Raw genomic sequence first — 16541 nt, 5'->3', positions numbered from 1 at the left:
ACAGCTTCATTTTTCAATACTTGCTCTTTCACACCTTTTTTAAAGCTCCAGTATTGGTTATGGTGGGAATTAACTTACCATTTTAAGAAAAATTCCTTAAAGTTTTTCATTTAATTCTTGGGGTTTTTAATAACTCTAGGAGAGATCCAATAAACTGAATTTGTCTAAATGTTCTGCTAGGATGTTTCTTTTATTTTTCAGAACAAATACCTTCTCACACTTTGCTCTGTTATGGATGAAACAAATGAATAAATGTAATAGATCTCCATTGTTTATACCACCACCACCCCTTTCATGAACCTAGAAATCCTTCTAAGGATTTCTAACACTTCCAAGTGTTAGAACTATAAAAATCTAAATTTCACAAAGTACAAATAAGCATATGATTAAGTGTTTATTTCTGCATTTCACAGATTTTTGCTTTTTTTATTTTAAACAACTTATACTTCAATTAGTAAATTTACATCTGAAGAAAACATGGGCAAGCCTAGTTGAGTGGAGGTTTAGTGCTGTTTTGAAAAGGTATTATCCATTATTGTTCCTATCATTCATTTCTCAGTTATAAATAAACATTGTCTGTTTCACTAAATTGCAAGTGTATTATTGTTTTTAAAGACAGAAGAGAAAAATACAAGCAAACATAATCTCTTAAGCACTAAACATCCAGTGGGAGACCTGAATGGGATATTACTCCAGTGATTGAAGGAAATTTTACATTTCACCTTTACTCACAGTTTACTAGTATACTTTTTCTTGTCCCCTTCAGTCAAGATCTCTCCATTGAATAGTTTGTCTAATTAGGTCCAGAGAGTTTGTCTAATTAGATCCAGGGTCCTGATTAATTTTCTATATATTTCCTCTATCATTTGTACCTCATTCTCTTTTTTTTTCCCCCTCAGGATAATTTGTTTGCACATACAGGATGTCTAATATCCCAAAGTAAAATAAAAGTCACAACAAACAGCTCCATCCAGTGGCTCTCTTTGTGACTGAATTTCCCACATTCATTTTCAGCACATAATTTAGACAGATGCTTTGGAAAATATGTGTGAAGAATATGAATGTCAATATGAAGTAAACAAATATCCACCGTAAGTTTCATTTTCGTCCCATAACTTCCCTTTTCCCAACACAAATTTCCTGTTTATGATTACGAGAGGCAACTGCAAAACACTTGCAACCCAAAGACAAGTGGGAGGGTTTTTTTCCTAAGCTCCCTGATATGGCAAATATTGTACACATTCACAGAAGAGGCACTTCCCTATACAATGTTTTTGCTTTAATTTGGAAATTTACAAGCAAAGGTATTTTAGCTTTACTTTGGTTTTGAGTCCAAAGATTTATTTTTTTAATCAAAGGAGACCAATATCTAGTTTGTTAGTAAATAATAGGCAGTATTTTTTATTGTTGTAGTCAGTTATGTGTGCCTTTCTGCAGTAATGTTACAAATAAAATTATGAAAAACCTTCAAAGCATCTTGAAGGGGAGACAGCTGGCATTGCTTAGAGATTAACCTGAAATGATCAGATTTCTAATTTATAAAACTGGGACAGCACATTTCAGGGAACCATTAGCAGGGACTTTGGGAAGCTACACCTCTACCCCATCCTTTTGTCCCATGGGCCCTTGTTTATTGAGAAATTCAAAGGACTGTGCTTAAGGAGAGAACTTGTAGAGTAATTCCTTCCAAATGAATGCATAATACAGGGTTTTGAAAACTTTTGCATATCAACCCATTTGCAAACCTTTACATATCAAATCTGTCATGCTACATATTCTCTTTTGTGAATGAAATATAACTGTGAGGAACTAAAAATATGCAAGAAGACATGCATATTGCTCTGAGGCTGAGACTCCTTTCTTATGTCTAGGCCATTTTCTTTGCAGGTTAAATATGTTGAAATATTCTTTTCTATAAATTTGTCATGCAGATTACAAATAAAATTACTGTGGGTTTAGTTTGCAATGATAAAAAGTATCTGCCAAGTAATGTTTTACTTATTGAAAATTTGTATTTTGACTACTAAAATATCCCAAGACTGAGAATTTATTCATCTTCACAAACTCTTGTTATTGCTCTTAAGTTTCTATTTATACTTTTATCCTTGCCATCAAGTTTTGTACCCACTGGTATAGATTCATATGTATTTGTTTCTTTTCCTTAATAGAAAGCACTTGAATATCAAATTGTCGTTCTTGGACTGCCACAGAATAAATGTAACTTATTTACTGATAATCAAGGCACAGCTATTCATTATGCCTAGATTTAAATATGGTCATAATAAAAAAAATCCTCATTACTCTAAAATAAGTATGGCCAAATTACTCTCTGAAGTATAGCAAAAAAAAAAATTAGACAAGCGAGTACAAAATGGTATCTTGAAAAATATCTTCCTCTGGGTAAACAAATAAATTATCCTATTTTAAAAAAATACAATGCTATTTTATATTAATTCCATATTTTTTATGTTCTACTAATATTGAAAATAGTGTTTATTCACTCAGTATAAGATACCAAAGTCAGTGGCATAGAAATACAATTTAAAGCATCAGGGTATTGTACTGTCAAAAATTATAGAAACACAATACATTGTTATTCCAACACAAGATTGTGCTCAAATGCAAGAAGAGTAGAAAGACCTTTAGGCAGTTCAGCTACAGGTGATAAATTCTGCAAAGATCAGCACACTTCTCCATTGAAAATGGATTTGGTAGTCTGGGACATGATATTCAATTTGCTGCTGTTTTTCTTGTAATAATTTTCCATTTTTAACATTTCTCTAACCAAAATTTATTTCCATTTCTGCACCATATTGTACACAGTGCCAAAACTACTCTTGTGGAACTGGTCATGAAGTGAATGTGGAAAAATACAACTCAAAACAAGAAGGCAGCAGTACTTTCTAACAGAAGAACTATGTAAATCCATGACACAGCAATAAGTCTGGAGACAGCAGCTGTAGTAGTTCCAATTACATCTTACACAAGGGATCTTCTCTTGTTCTAGGTCAGAATTTTCATAATTTAGGAGCAACAATATGTGATAAAAGCAAATAAACCTGTACAAAGCAAGTCAACAAGAATCACTAGGTATTTCATCATCAAAAGAACAAAATTTTTGAAGTATTCATAATATACTTAATTTAACAAATGTTAATAGACAACATTTCATGGCTTTATTTAAAGACCAAAAAAACCCACACATTTTTCAGAATCTGATTTTTCACTTATACATGCATTGTCTAATTAATTTTTATGTTTGGATTTGTTCATGACTAAAAGGAATGCAGATTTATGTTTTAGAAAGCAGACAAGATTGCTGCAGTAGTTATGTGAGCCTATTCTTTTCACGTTATTGGGCTAGAATCAGTAGGCCAAATACTCATTTTGGGTTTTACATGACTTCAAAGCAGACTAAACAAGAGTATTGAGACTGCTTGGAAGAGAAAGGATGGGGCTGGACATGGCTACATGCTGTCACAGTCATACCCATCACAGCAGGCAGTTTGATATGCCCTTGAGGAGGACATGAGGTGCCAAACTTCCACCACAGTGCTATTCAGAAAAGATGTGCAATTGTGATACTAAAACATTGCAAAGAAAAAAGAGGTTTTTGACTAGGGGATTTGACTTTTGCTGCAGAACTTGTGCATCACCTGAAGTACTCTGTACCTGAAGGACCAATCATAGCTACTTAAAATCAAGATCTGTATTTAATTATATATTCATGTGTGAATTACATCACTTACATTTTCAAATGTGAGTGGCATTTACAAATAAGAACGATTTTAGCTTTATTATTTGAAATAGTTAAAGAAACAGAAAATTAAGATTCCCAGTGCCTTTGCATAGATTTTAGCAAGAAAGTTTACATCTGCTGACTGAAAAATAAGACATCATTACACTAAGTATACATTACTTCCCATGCTCACTGCCAACCTTAGAATTATCATCTGACTCATAACATATAATTTCCCAGAGCTGGCACTTCAGGAAAATAGTTACTCTTCAGATGAGATGCTTACCATAGAAAAAAACCAGCAAGAAATTAATATATTACATACAGAATTTTCACTTGCAGATCTGGGAAAGGTGCAGGAGGAGAGAGCTATAAAGGAGATCTTCTAGGAGCATGTGAAAGTGCATTAAAATGGGTGGAAATATTCTTACTGCTCCATCAAGAAGGCATGCTGCACCTGACAGGAGAAGTCATAAATTGTGCAGAAGGTTTATTTTGACTTCTTCAGCTCCTACATCTTTCAGTCACAGGCTCTATTAGCAATGCAATTGAGATGTTTATCCCAAAATATTTCTTTCTCTGCCAACTGCATCTGCAGTACTGCACAGACTACTATTTCTGATTCACTTCTAAAGAATATTAATATAGACTGACCACACTGTAAGATGTAACCTAGGCCTGCTAATGAATTAATAGGGTTTCTCTTTTGCTTTCATAGCCACAAAATGTTGATTTCTACAGCAGTGAAACATATAAAGTTAGTCTGTGCTATAAATAGATTTGTCTTGCTGCATTAAATCTTGCAAAACTGAAAGATGGAAATTCTGTATAAAACCCCCTTCCTATATTTGCTTTATATTTTGTTTCAATAAATCAAAGATGAAAATTTAAAAAAAAAAATTTAAAAATCACCAGATTTTTTTAACTTATCTTTAAAAGCTTGATTTTAAACATCTCAGAGATCAAGACAAACAGTGGTAAAGAGTCCTTTTTCTCATAGCAAAGAGCATTAGTAAAGGGTTTTGTTACTCAGAAAAACTGACATCAGAGAAATTTCAGTCTCGTTAACAATTGTGGGGAAAATATTTTATAGTGTCTCTTTTTACCCTAGAGAATAAACAACTTTCCCTATTTTTCACAATTTTGTGGTTATTTCCATAGCCTCTCTTTGCCTGGCACCTAGGTTGACCAACTCTTCCTCTCTTTGGGAACTGGTCTCAAAGATGGCAAATGCAACAATTACTAAAAAAATAATCAGAATTTCATGTGTCTGAGGTGAAGGGAATGGGACGCAACATTAGAAAACTGTTGTGCTTCAGCTTAAAATTGCAATTCCTTTTTCTTTGAAGCCCATCTCTACAGTTGCCAGGCAGCCTGTTAGGCACACAAACCACAGAGATTGCATACTGGGTCATTTCAGGTATTTTTGCTGTTAATCAGCTACCAGTGGTTAGAATGAAAAAATTACATTTGCGGAGAAAATATTTCAATTATGCAAATGGATTGAGAGGAACATGCCACTCCATTAGACCTCTGATGCAGATGATGACTTCCTCCTTGTCCTTGCTTAAGTTTTCATCTAGTGCCTCTCAAATGCTTTCATGCTTTTAGTAAAATGAGTCACTTCTCCATTTCACAGATATTTTTTAGATATAAAACCTGTATGCTATAATACAGAAACAGAAGAGAACCAGGATGAATCAAATGCCCACTGTGTTGTCATTTAAAGAACTTTTCCACAAAGGAAAGCAGGACTGATTCACAAAGCAGAGAAAATTAATATCCAGTATTACTTGCTGGAAATTATATAACCAGTTCTGTCTCATGGTTCCCTCAGGCATTCCATAAGCTGAATAGGTATAGAAGTGAATAAACTATTCAAAGCTAAAGCTTCACAGCCTGAGGTGTTATAAACACAGTTAAGAGGAAGCTGCAGAGACTTGGACAACCATTACCCATATGGCACAGGACTCCATTCACCTGCATTATCAACACAGATTCTCTTCCTCGGAGCTACATTAAAAAAGAACTGCTTTTCTCCCTCCAGTTCATTATTTATAATAATAATAATAATGTTTCTAACACAGAAATATAATTCTTCTCTTAGTCTTTTCTTATTCCTCATTATCTGATGGTTTTATAGTATGGAGATTTATTAACAACAGCAGTTTATTTTCGAAAAATAAAAGTGACTTATGCCCTTCTAGCTATTTTGATAGCTGTATTGGGAAGCTTATTCAAAATTAAGTCACCCAGTTTTATACATAAAATAAAGAAACTGATGAAACACATGGCTATTAACTTCACAAACAGCACTTCCTCTTTGAAATTATAATCATGAATGCAATAAACTCATAATCTCTATGAAAAAAAGTCCTTTTGAAAATAATTGAAACAAATATCTCAGGTATATCATGACTAAGAAATGCAAATAAACTAGAGAGGTATATATCAAGAGAAAAAGCACACATTTTGTAATGAGACAGGACATGAATATTGTTCCTCACATACAATTCATAAAGTTATGCACTTTAGGCAGAGGCAATAGTCAGCAGAGTGTAGTCTGCAGTCAGCAATTGCAGTCAGCAATTACCTCATTGAGGTATCTAAAAGTAATATTAACACTGAAAGAAGAGAAAAGAATGACTATATTTCACCAAACCATGTGATCCCATGCCCTAGCCTCAAATCATAACAAATTTGAGTCACATAAATCTAAAATGAAAAGAAGGAAGAGGTTAATCCATCCTGGGAGAAGTTCCCAAGCTTCAGTGCTGTGTGATTCTGGACAGCTGGAGGTGAAAAGATGTACTTTTCTCTAAGGTTTGACATCAGCGATGCAGGGTGTGGAGACTCGGTACTATACCTTACATGCCAATCCCCACACTTCATTATAAATTGGGCTTTTACTCTACTTTTGTACCTTTGTTCCATTATTGCAATGCACATGCTTCAGTATAGACTTGGATTTTGGGCCTAAGTTTTAGAACAAACTCTGAAAATGTAAATAAAATTATTTTGTTCACAGTTTACAGCAAACCTTAAAACCAAAATGTTCATGAGCAGCACCGATCACCCTATTTACCAAAATGCGCCAGGGCCTCTCTGACCTACCATGTGAATTGATCTAGAAACTGAAAATGTGACAGTCCATGCAGAATGGTTGAGTGAACAGGATTCACACAAAAAATTGTCCAACTTTCAGCAAATGAATGAGCATTCAACCCAAAATATCTTAATAAAAAGGTTTTGCAATACTATGAGAAAAAATATTTGTGTCTCTTTTTCTTTAAACCTAGGAATCTCACCTGGCTGCTGCAAAATATCTGATGATTATCTGTCATGGTCTGGATGAAAGCAATTTGCTTTAAAAAATAAGCAGCACTAAAACTTAATTTCTTGGATTTAGGATTAAAATCATAAATACTGAAGTAGTCTAGTAGGAAGCAAACCTATACCATGCTACCCTGGTATCTGAAAGTGTATCTAGCTAGAGTTAGAGCCTGACTATCAACTCCCCAGTTCATCCTCCTGACCACAATTCTTCTAAAAGTCTTTTCCATCATACCTTTCAGTCCCCAGAAAACAGAGAAAAAGTATTTCTGTGTTCATGTCAACCTGGCAATGAACTCCATGCTCTCTCTCGCTGGTTTGAGCATTAAAAATTTCAAATGGTCTCTAGGCAAGCAAGGAGGCATATTGTGCTGCTCTTTTTATTACATGAAAAATATGGACAAATCATTCCATTGTTAAAAGAACCCGCAGCCTCCAGATTCTGAAATAGCACTTCATTCCTCAGACACTAAAACTGTTCCTCTCTGAAGAGCCTTTTGTGACACAAACACACAGAAAGCCTTCTGGCTGTTTTATTATCTCACAGAGCCGTGTGTTCTTTTGCAGCGGCCCCACGCCTGCTGCAGCACCAGCACCATAAATAAACAACACACTGGCACGCTGGAAAGGATGAGCCCTTTCAACAGGCCTCCGCGGAGAAAGGCATCCCAGGGCTGCCTGCTGCTTCTGAAAGTGAAGTGTGATGAGCAGCGGGAGAGGGGCAGGCACGGACAGCCCCTCAGGAGAATGCTGGCTGGGAAAGGTTTTTAATTTATCTGCTTCCCTTAGCGATCATCCTGAGGATATTAGACTTCTGCAAAGTGATGGCCTTCCCCTTGGGTGCTTTCCCTCTTTGTTTGCTGTCTCCCCTCAGATGTACATGCACAGAGCTGGCAATGGATAGATATATCACTAGGAAGGGTTTGAAATCAGGTAAAGACAAACCTGGGTAACCAGCAGTCTGTGGGAAATCATGAGCGAAACCTACCATCTGAGGTGAAGGGGGGCCCTTTGTGGATGTCTCAAGAAGGTATAAATTACACTGTCTGTGTAAGTGTTTTTGCAATCGTTTTACGGCTAAACACTGAGCACTTTTTGCTTGCTTGAACAATTGATGGATTTTTGTCTGGTCAGATGGCAAGGCTCGTACGAGTTTAGATCAGAAAAGCTCTGATGTGCTGTCATGCATAGCATCCATATCTTCATGCTGTCAACAAGAGGAGGACTTATAAAACCCAAACCTACAGAGGCGGTATTTGCATTCTTCTGCTTATCTCAGGAACAGCTGATAGAGGTCATTTGGCTCCTCCGCTGCTTAGTCAGTAGCAAATGGGATTTGGGGATGCTGTCACTTTATACAAGTCAAGCCAAGACAGGCTCTGAAAGGTACTGTGTCAGCTGTAACAGTGAATCCTGAGCTTCTGTAAGGCTGAATAAATTCTGGACACCTTCAACAATTATAGAATTACAGAATAGTGTGGACTGGAAGGGACTTTAAAGAGTACCTAGTTCCAATCTCACTGCCACGTACAGGGACAGCTTCCATCAGACCTGATCTGGCTGCTCAGAGCCCCCAACCTGGCCTTGAACACTTTCAGGGATGGGGCATCCACATATTCTCTGAGCAACCTGTGCCAGTGCCTTGCCACTCTCATAAAGAATAATCCTAATATCTAATCTAAACCTACCCCCTTTCAGTTTAAAGATATTTCCTCTTGTCCTGTCACTACACATCCTCATGAAAAGTCCTTCTCCATCTCTGCTGTAGGCTCCCTTTAGATGATGAGAGGCTCAATAAGATCACCTCAAAGTCTTCTCCACACCGAACAGTCCCAATTCTCTAACCTTGTCCTCATAAGTAAGGGGCTCCAGCACTCCAACCTTTTTAGCTGCCCTCTTCTGGACTTGATCCAAACGCTGACATCTTTTCTGAGCTGGGGACCCCAGAGCTGGATGCAGCACTCAGGTGGGGTCTCACCAGAGCAAGGGGGGAGACTCCTGTCACTTGCACGGCTGGCCACACTGCTTTGGCTCCAGCCCAGGATAGGATTGGCTTTGTGGGCTGTGTGTGCACGTTGCCAGGGTGTGTCCAGTCTGTAAAAGTTTATCACTACCCCCACAGATGAAGCCATTTGTGAGCAGATTGCAGCATCCCTGAGTAGCCAGGTGACAAGAGTTCTGTCTATGTAGGGCACAGCTGGTGTCCCTGGAGCTATACATAGCAACTCCTGCAGCCTCTGCAGACATGAAAGTGCCTCTCTGGTCTGATGTGGTGAATCCCAAAGTCACATCAATTTCCTTTTACCATCATTAAGGATTTTTCTGTACACTAATTGCATAGTTTGTTCTTAATCTGTATAAATGTCTAAGAGCCTCCCCTTGCTAGAGAGTTAATACCTTTACAGACCTCAAGGACTGAAGGAACCAGTATTTGACACAATCTTTCTGAGAAGGCTGGCTGACCTACCTTCAGGGTCCCACTCCTACCTACCTTCAACCCCATTTCACTGAGACAAAGAGTATTATTGCAATGTTACTGTGTGCAGTGGCAGCTGTGCAAGAGATCAATTTAAAAAATCAAAATGGATCCATCCCAGAAAGTAAACTATCACTGAGTAGAACTAAAAAAGAGATATGTCTCCCAGGCAAGTAATCAATGCAGCATCCCTGGCCATCTTTCAGAACTCACTAGCAATTATTATTCAGCCATTAGCTACCATAGAATGATACTGTGTGATATTTTTCTTCTTGCATGATATTTGTTTTTCTCTATTCCAGACTATTCATCCCTATCCAATGGTCACTTTCCAAAATCATCTGGCAAACCAGATCTCCATTTCAACTCTGTTGTATGTCTTTCTACCTGGGGCCCTTCTTTCAGCTGTCAGCTTGTAGAAATTGATGTCAAATCTTTTACAGTGCACTGCCTCTGCTTCTGTCACTCTGTTAGTGCCATTCAGATATGATAATTCCTGATGAGAACTCTGTAGGAATAAATTTAAATATGTGTTTGAATTTTGTTTGTAAACGGTTCTTACTTGATGCCCACACATAAAATAAAAACTGTTATTTTCCACATATAAATTTACTTCCTTAAGCTCCACTGAAAACAATGAGGGGGGGAAAAAAAGGTGCCCTCTTTTTTCTTTCAAAACAGTAAAAACATTCATGCACTCAACATTCCTAATTTACTTGAAGCAAGTATGTGTTCATATATATTACCAAACATGAAGAGAGTAGAAGCTGTCTGATAAGTAATAGAGCAATTACAGGGGCTGAAGGGAAATTTGAAGACCAAATAGCCAAAGCTTTATTTCATTGAGCAACTGAAATTTGGAAGAGAAATGAGGGAACTATTAAGATATGAGCATATTTTACACATAAGCTAAATAGTATCTTACCAACAATTTCAATTTAATCACCTAAGTAAATAGTTTAGTAGTGGTACTGAAGAGTAAGCTAAAAAGGTAACAAATAGGCTGCTTCACAATTTTTAAATATATTTATGCTTGCTAGATCTTCTTGTCCTGTAACTAATGAGAAGAAGTACTCAGAAGGAAAGAATAAAAAGATAACCAAAATCAAAATACAATACAATAAAGGAGAAAAATCATAGCTTTCTTTCTGAAAAGTTTGGTCAAATTCTAGGTCTCACAGATCTGTGGAAAAGAGACATAGAGCTAGCTGGATGAGTCTTCCAATAGAACAGACTCTTAAATACAAGATCACTTTGAAAGTCTCCTTTTGATGGCACCTTCAAAATTGGTCTGTTGTTGTCCCCTTAGAGATGCAAAATATGACAAGTTCCTGTTAAAATCTTATTCTTTTTATTATACTTAAGGTATGTGTAAAGTTCTAGTGAATGTCCTTGCCTGTTAAACATCTTTCCATTACACAGTGATTTGTTCTTAAAGATCTAACTAAAGAAAAATGTTTCTTTGACCTCCTCCAGGTTTTGCTGAGAACAAAATTGAGCTGAGTTTCTAAGGTCCTCTTTGAAATTGATTTCACTGCTGAAGAAAGGCTACAGTTAAATTAGGAGCTTCAGCAAGTTTCTAAAACTTATATAAAACCCTGTCCTATGGACTTCATCCTCTGTCAAGTTTTAGTTTTCAAATGACATAGTGTGTGCTATTTAAATCTTTTCTTCCTATCTCTTGAAAAGTGTGTTATAGTGTAATAGAGCTATGGCAGCAAATTTGTGAGTTTTTCATACCCATTAGTCCAGAAAAATCTCCAAGTAATACAGTGATTTTGTGGCCTTGATAGCAATTGTGAATTGTGTGAGTTATTGTGAATGCTTCGTTTATTGCTCCATATAAAATGGGTAACATTAGTTAAGAACAGCACAAGAGAAGATGTTTTGTTCATTTGAATTCAGAATTTATGGAACATCTAACTTCTCTAGGGAAGAAATTCTTCTTTTCCCATGTGCCTGAGAATAATCAATAATTAATGATGTCTGTGATATTAATGACTCTATGAACATCCCAATCTCTCTATTTTTAGGCACGGCTGATATTTGTGGAATACCACCAAGTCAAAGAACACAAAGAAAGAAGGTACAATTTTTAAATAGGTAGAATCTCTCTTCTGCTCTGGAAACGTGACTGATACCTGTTTGTCTGAGCTTCAGGTCATCCTCTGACAATCTGTGTAGCAGAAATTATTCTGATTTATTGTCTCATAACTTTACCACCTCTCAGATTGTTGCTCCCAAGGGAATCATTTCCAAAACACATTTCAGCAGTGGTTCATATGCAAGTACCTCCTATTCATCAGGAAGCAGTCTGCAAGAGAAAAATCTAACACATCCCTTGTCTGTATCCTCTTAAACAAGATCCAAAAGACTTCAATATTGGGAATTGCCTATGCTCTGAAAAGTCAATTCCTAGAGAAGAAAACTATTCCACATTTGACATATGATACCTAGGACTTGATCCAAAGCTTCCAGCAACTCCACCAGCTACTGCTGTGTGCAGATGGGTAACTTGCACCTGGGTAAAGATTTAAATTTTGAGATTTTTGGTTTTAATTTTCAGAAGCTACTGGAACTTCTGAAGAACTTCTGAAAAAACTCTGACATTTTTTTTCCAATCTTTTTCTCACTTTCAATTCTGGAGCAGACAGTGATAAGTATATGGACCTAGAGTTGTGTGTTTCAGTTTAATCAGTCAATGATATCATCCTGTTGAATAAAGTCACTAGCCAAGTCACTACATGGGTTGATAAAGGATGCTTTGGAGTAGATTACAGGTGAGCTATAATATATAGCAGTGTCTGGTGCAAATTCTTTGTGGATTGTATTTAACCCATTTCTGGATGATACGCAAGATGAAAGCAGAAGAATCCCAGGAGGAAAGAATAAAAATTGAGATTGGAGAATAAATCAGGGAATGACATCTGGTGGAAGAAGTTGTAGAAAAAGTACGGCAGAATCAAATTTCATTCTAGAAAGATTCAGAAACACTGGCCCAGAAAGATATCATGAGGCCTGAGATATTGAGTATTTGGTCAAAGACCAAAGTGTCTGTTCAGAAGTTTGGACATGAAATTATTACGAAATAAATGCTGCTAAAATAACACCTTCTTTGCAGAAGAAAATAGAATTACAGTCTGAATCTGAGTCTGTATGACTTCTACGTGAGTTTCTATATTACTCCTCTTCTATGACTCTAAGTGTCTGTGGCAAAGTCCAGTTGCAGTGTAAGAGATTTGTTTACCCTCAGCATCTGTTCCATGCATTCTGCTGGGAATCCTGAAGTGAAAAATTAATTAATATTTTCTCCTTTTCCATTTTCTCTTTTTTCCATTGGCTCTGTCCTCTATGAATAAATAATGCTGGTCATTTGTTAAATATTTGTTGTCTCACATTTCTTGTAGCTCACATAATTAAAAAATGAATAACTGCACTACTAATCTCCTGTGAAACCTTAGCATCAGCCTTCACCTTTGCTTCCCTGTTACATTGCCTAGTCTCAATGGCCCTCTTCTTATCTGATGGTTAAAACTTTTCTAAGCTTCACTTTGACCACAGATTATTTATGTTTTTCTCCCTTGGTTCATTAATATTTGTTTTTTAATTTTTCTCTCTTTATTTTTGAGTGTGATTTTCAATCTCTCGAGCATGTGCTTGTTTAGCAATATAATTACTTTTGTATGTGTGTTGCTCTTCCTCTTGCCACTGCTTCTGGCTCCTCTTGTATAGGTTAGAAGTTCTTCTTGTGATATTTTATATCTTTGTTTACCCACCTACATGACTCTATGTCATATTTAAGCAGACTTTTGTCTCTCATCCTTGTGTCCCAGGATTATTTCCTACCTCAGTATTACTGAGGCAGATTTTTTGTTAATCAGTGTGAAACTAAGAACTGCTCATTTCTATAGTCTGCAATATCGCTGGTAAAATATATTTCTATTTTATTATATTTCTGACATCCGCAGGATAATTTTGAATCACTCTTTATATGTAAGAGATCACAGTTTATACCTAAAAGATATATCTCATTACAACAGTCTTTCTACAATAGAAAGCTATAGCTTTGTAGGAAATTTTATGGCATCACAATCTCAAGTTAACTTTTCCAGGTGTGTCACAAACTCATCTGTCCTCAAATCCAAGCCACAAACTAATAAGGCAGCAAAGAGTAGAGGTGACTGTTTTGTTGGTTTTTTTTCTGCAGCCACTTAAAGAACCAACCAACTCCTTTCCTTTTGGTGCAGGATGACTCTCACAAGTCCCACAGAGTTACCCTCCAGTTCAATTAGTAGTCCTGAGAGTGCTTGAGAATCAAGAACAGTTTGATTAGTCCTAAAATCCCTCACACATTATGGCTACCCATAACACCCACAATCCGTGTTGGTACCACCCTTCATGAATAAACATCTAGCCATCCCTTCTCACTCCATATGAGCTGACATTCCAGGTTACATTATAGCTACATTTTTATAAGATGTCCTTTGTGTAATCTTTTTGATTGGGAAGCTGTTGCAGTGATGAGAAATTTGACAGCCCATCAACAAATCTGCATGTACTAATTGATCTGATATCCATGTAAGGCAAAACCAGCTGACCCCTTTGCAAAGTCAAGGCAGAGAGAAAGCTTGTGAGGCTTTGTAGAAAGGTTTTCTCTATATGTATCCCCTGAGGTGGCTTTGGAAAGAGAAGGGAGGGTTTTTTTTTGCTCCACAGGAAAAAAAACCTTTATCACAAAAAGGGAGAATGCGGTATTCAGGGAATATATATCTTTCCAAATATTTTTAAATGAATGTGATTTTCTGGGTTTCATGATTATTTTATTAAGGGGCAACAAACTGATCCCATAGATTCTATTCTCCCTTGCACCTTTCTGTTCCAGACATTACCTGTGCTTATGTTTACAATTTACACTTTTGAATTATAATGCTTCTTTTACGTTCCAATTAATTCCTGCAAAGTTTCTTGCCACTATTTACAATTTCTTGTTTAACATATTTGAGGTTTAAGCTATAGTGGTCTCCAGGCAAGGGCAGTGCTAAGCAGGCAGCATAACAATGAGTTTTAACTGCTCTTGAATAAAAATAAATCATCACAATTAGGGGGATGGTCTATGTTGCAAAGCATCATGCAGTTCAGTAGCAGGGGTCTGCCACGTACTGGGTCTTTTTTGCTGCAAAATTCCTAATTAGTTTGTTTTCTCCTATAGCATATTTGTTTGAGTTCTATTCAATCTTACTACAAGACAAAATTTTTCCTTTTCACACAATATTCAAGGGAGATTTTAGTTCATCTTACTATGTATCCCCTGAGTTACCTTGGAAAGGGGTTAGATTTAAGCTTTTTGGGTTTTTTAGAAAATCCTTGATGGGATTCTGGCCACTGCTTTACAGATGTTACAATAATTTACACAAGTTATTTGTAAATCTCTGCTACAAGCCCAGCTGACGCATTCAAGGTTATGCTAATTACAGCCTATGGCTCTGCTGGTGTAACGAGGGAGGTTTTAAAATTCAAGTATTGGCTAAAGCCTAAAATGTGAATATTTATGTCAAGTTATTCAATTGCCAAGCAATTGCCATGCAGGTACGCTACAGTTACAAGTCTTCTAAAGATGCCTACTGTTGCCCTGGTTTTTCTGAGTTTTTTTACAGCCTTCTACTTGTTCATAAGATGGAGTCAGTTCTTTAGTCTCTGTACAATATTAAGGGTCAGTTTTTCACTTTCTCACACTTTGAAACATAAACAATCTTTCTTGTTTTTGTTCACTGTCCTTCGTTCACATATTTCTAGCCTGAAAATAATGTTTGTTGACAGCTGGTCTGGCCAGTGGGGTGAAGAGGTAGTAAGCACAGAAGCCATTCCATAACCTACCTGCTCTTACAGAGGGAACTAGAACAGGTTTCCCAGAAAGGATGTGAACTTCCCGTCCCTGGAAATGTTCAAGGCCAGGCTGGATGGGGCTCTGAGCAACCTGCTCATCTGGAAGCAGTTCATGAACAAGGCAGCGAGGTTTTAAATTCCATGATCTCTAAGGTCCCTTCCAAGGCCATTTCTTGATTCTGTGAAAGACAGTCATGTTACCAAGAAAATAACTCTCAGAAAGCATAAATATTCAATATTTTAATTAACATATTTGAGAATGGAATGGTGTGAGTAACACCTCTATGAATTTTCAAGTATAAAGAGCCACAAATCCTCATGACTATGAGTTGGTTTCAATGAGTAAGTCTTGATGCTGCTGCTGCTAGGACTAGTGTCAATCCTAAACACCAAAAAGCAAGGAGAAAAAGACAGTATATTCTCTTGGGGATCAAAAAAGACAGACTTTTAATTTTTTAAAAGTATTTCTATAAACATAAACACATACTGATATATAAGCAATGAAGATATCTAGGGGATGCTATTTCTCCCCAGCTGGCTTTGTCCCCTACTCAGTTATGAACCTATCTGAAATACCACTAGACAGAAGGGCCTCTACTGTCCTCAGCAAGTACTGAGTAAATCCCAGAATTACCTTCGTAATCATCATTAGTTTGAACAGCTCATAAAATGGCAGCACTGATATCCCAAACCACAGGCTCCTCTAACTCAATCAATATCTCCTCCTTGACTATATCCATTGAACATTTAACAGACATTTCTTTGGGAACTGTGAGCCTAATGTGAAACATTGACATATTGGAGGCTCACAAAAACTCAGTCCAACAATTTGAGATTGTTATTATTTCTCTTCTTTTATTTTTCTGCCCAAATGAGGAGCAGTGCAAACCATTTTGGAAGAGCGTAGTGACCCAACACTTGACAGAAAATCTTAGAGTTTCATTGCAGTCTTTGTATTGGCATATAGATTTTATTCAATGAAAAGAGGTTAAGACAAAACCAACAAAATCTGACTACCATTTCACACAGTTTCTAGTGCAATTGTAAATGATGATTACGTGCACTACAGAAGTGTTTACGGTCTCTTTGCTTTGCTTTCAGGGCCGTAAA

General features: G+C 36.7%; 1 long non-coding RNA gene across 1 annotated transcript in view; it reads right to left on the bottom strand.

The window, feature by feature from the left end:
- LOC134562409 (uncharacterized) overlaps positions 1 to 16541 on the bottom strand; it is a 35184-nt gene that overhangs the window by 9015 nt on the left and 9628 nt on the right. The window contains exon 2 of the long non-coding RNA XR_010083160.1: positions 15423 to 15610. This is a non-coding gene — a long non-coding RNA (uncharacterized LOC134562409). The remainder of the gene's footprint in view (positions 1 to 15422; positions 15611 to 16541) is intronic.

Source organism: Prinia subflava, chromosome 1, assembly GCF_021018805.1.
Source record: "Prinia subflava isolate CZ2003 ecotype Zambia chromosome 1, Cam_Psub_1.2, whole genome shotgun sequence".
NCBI lineage: Eukaryota > Metazoa > Chordata > Aves > Passeriformes > Cisticolidae > Prinia > Prinia subflava.
Note: the sequence above shows the minus strand (reverse complement) of the source record. Positions and strands in the feature narration are given on the sequence as shown.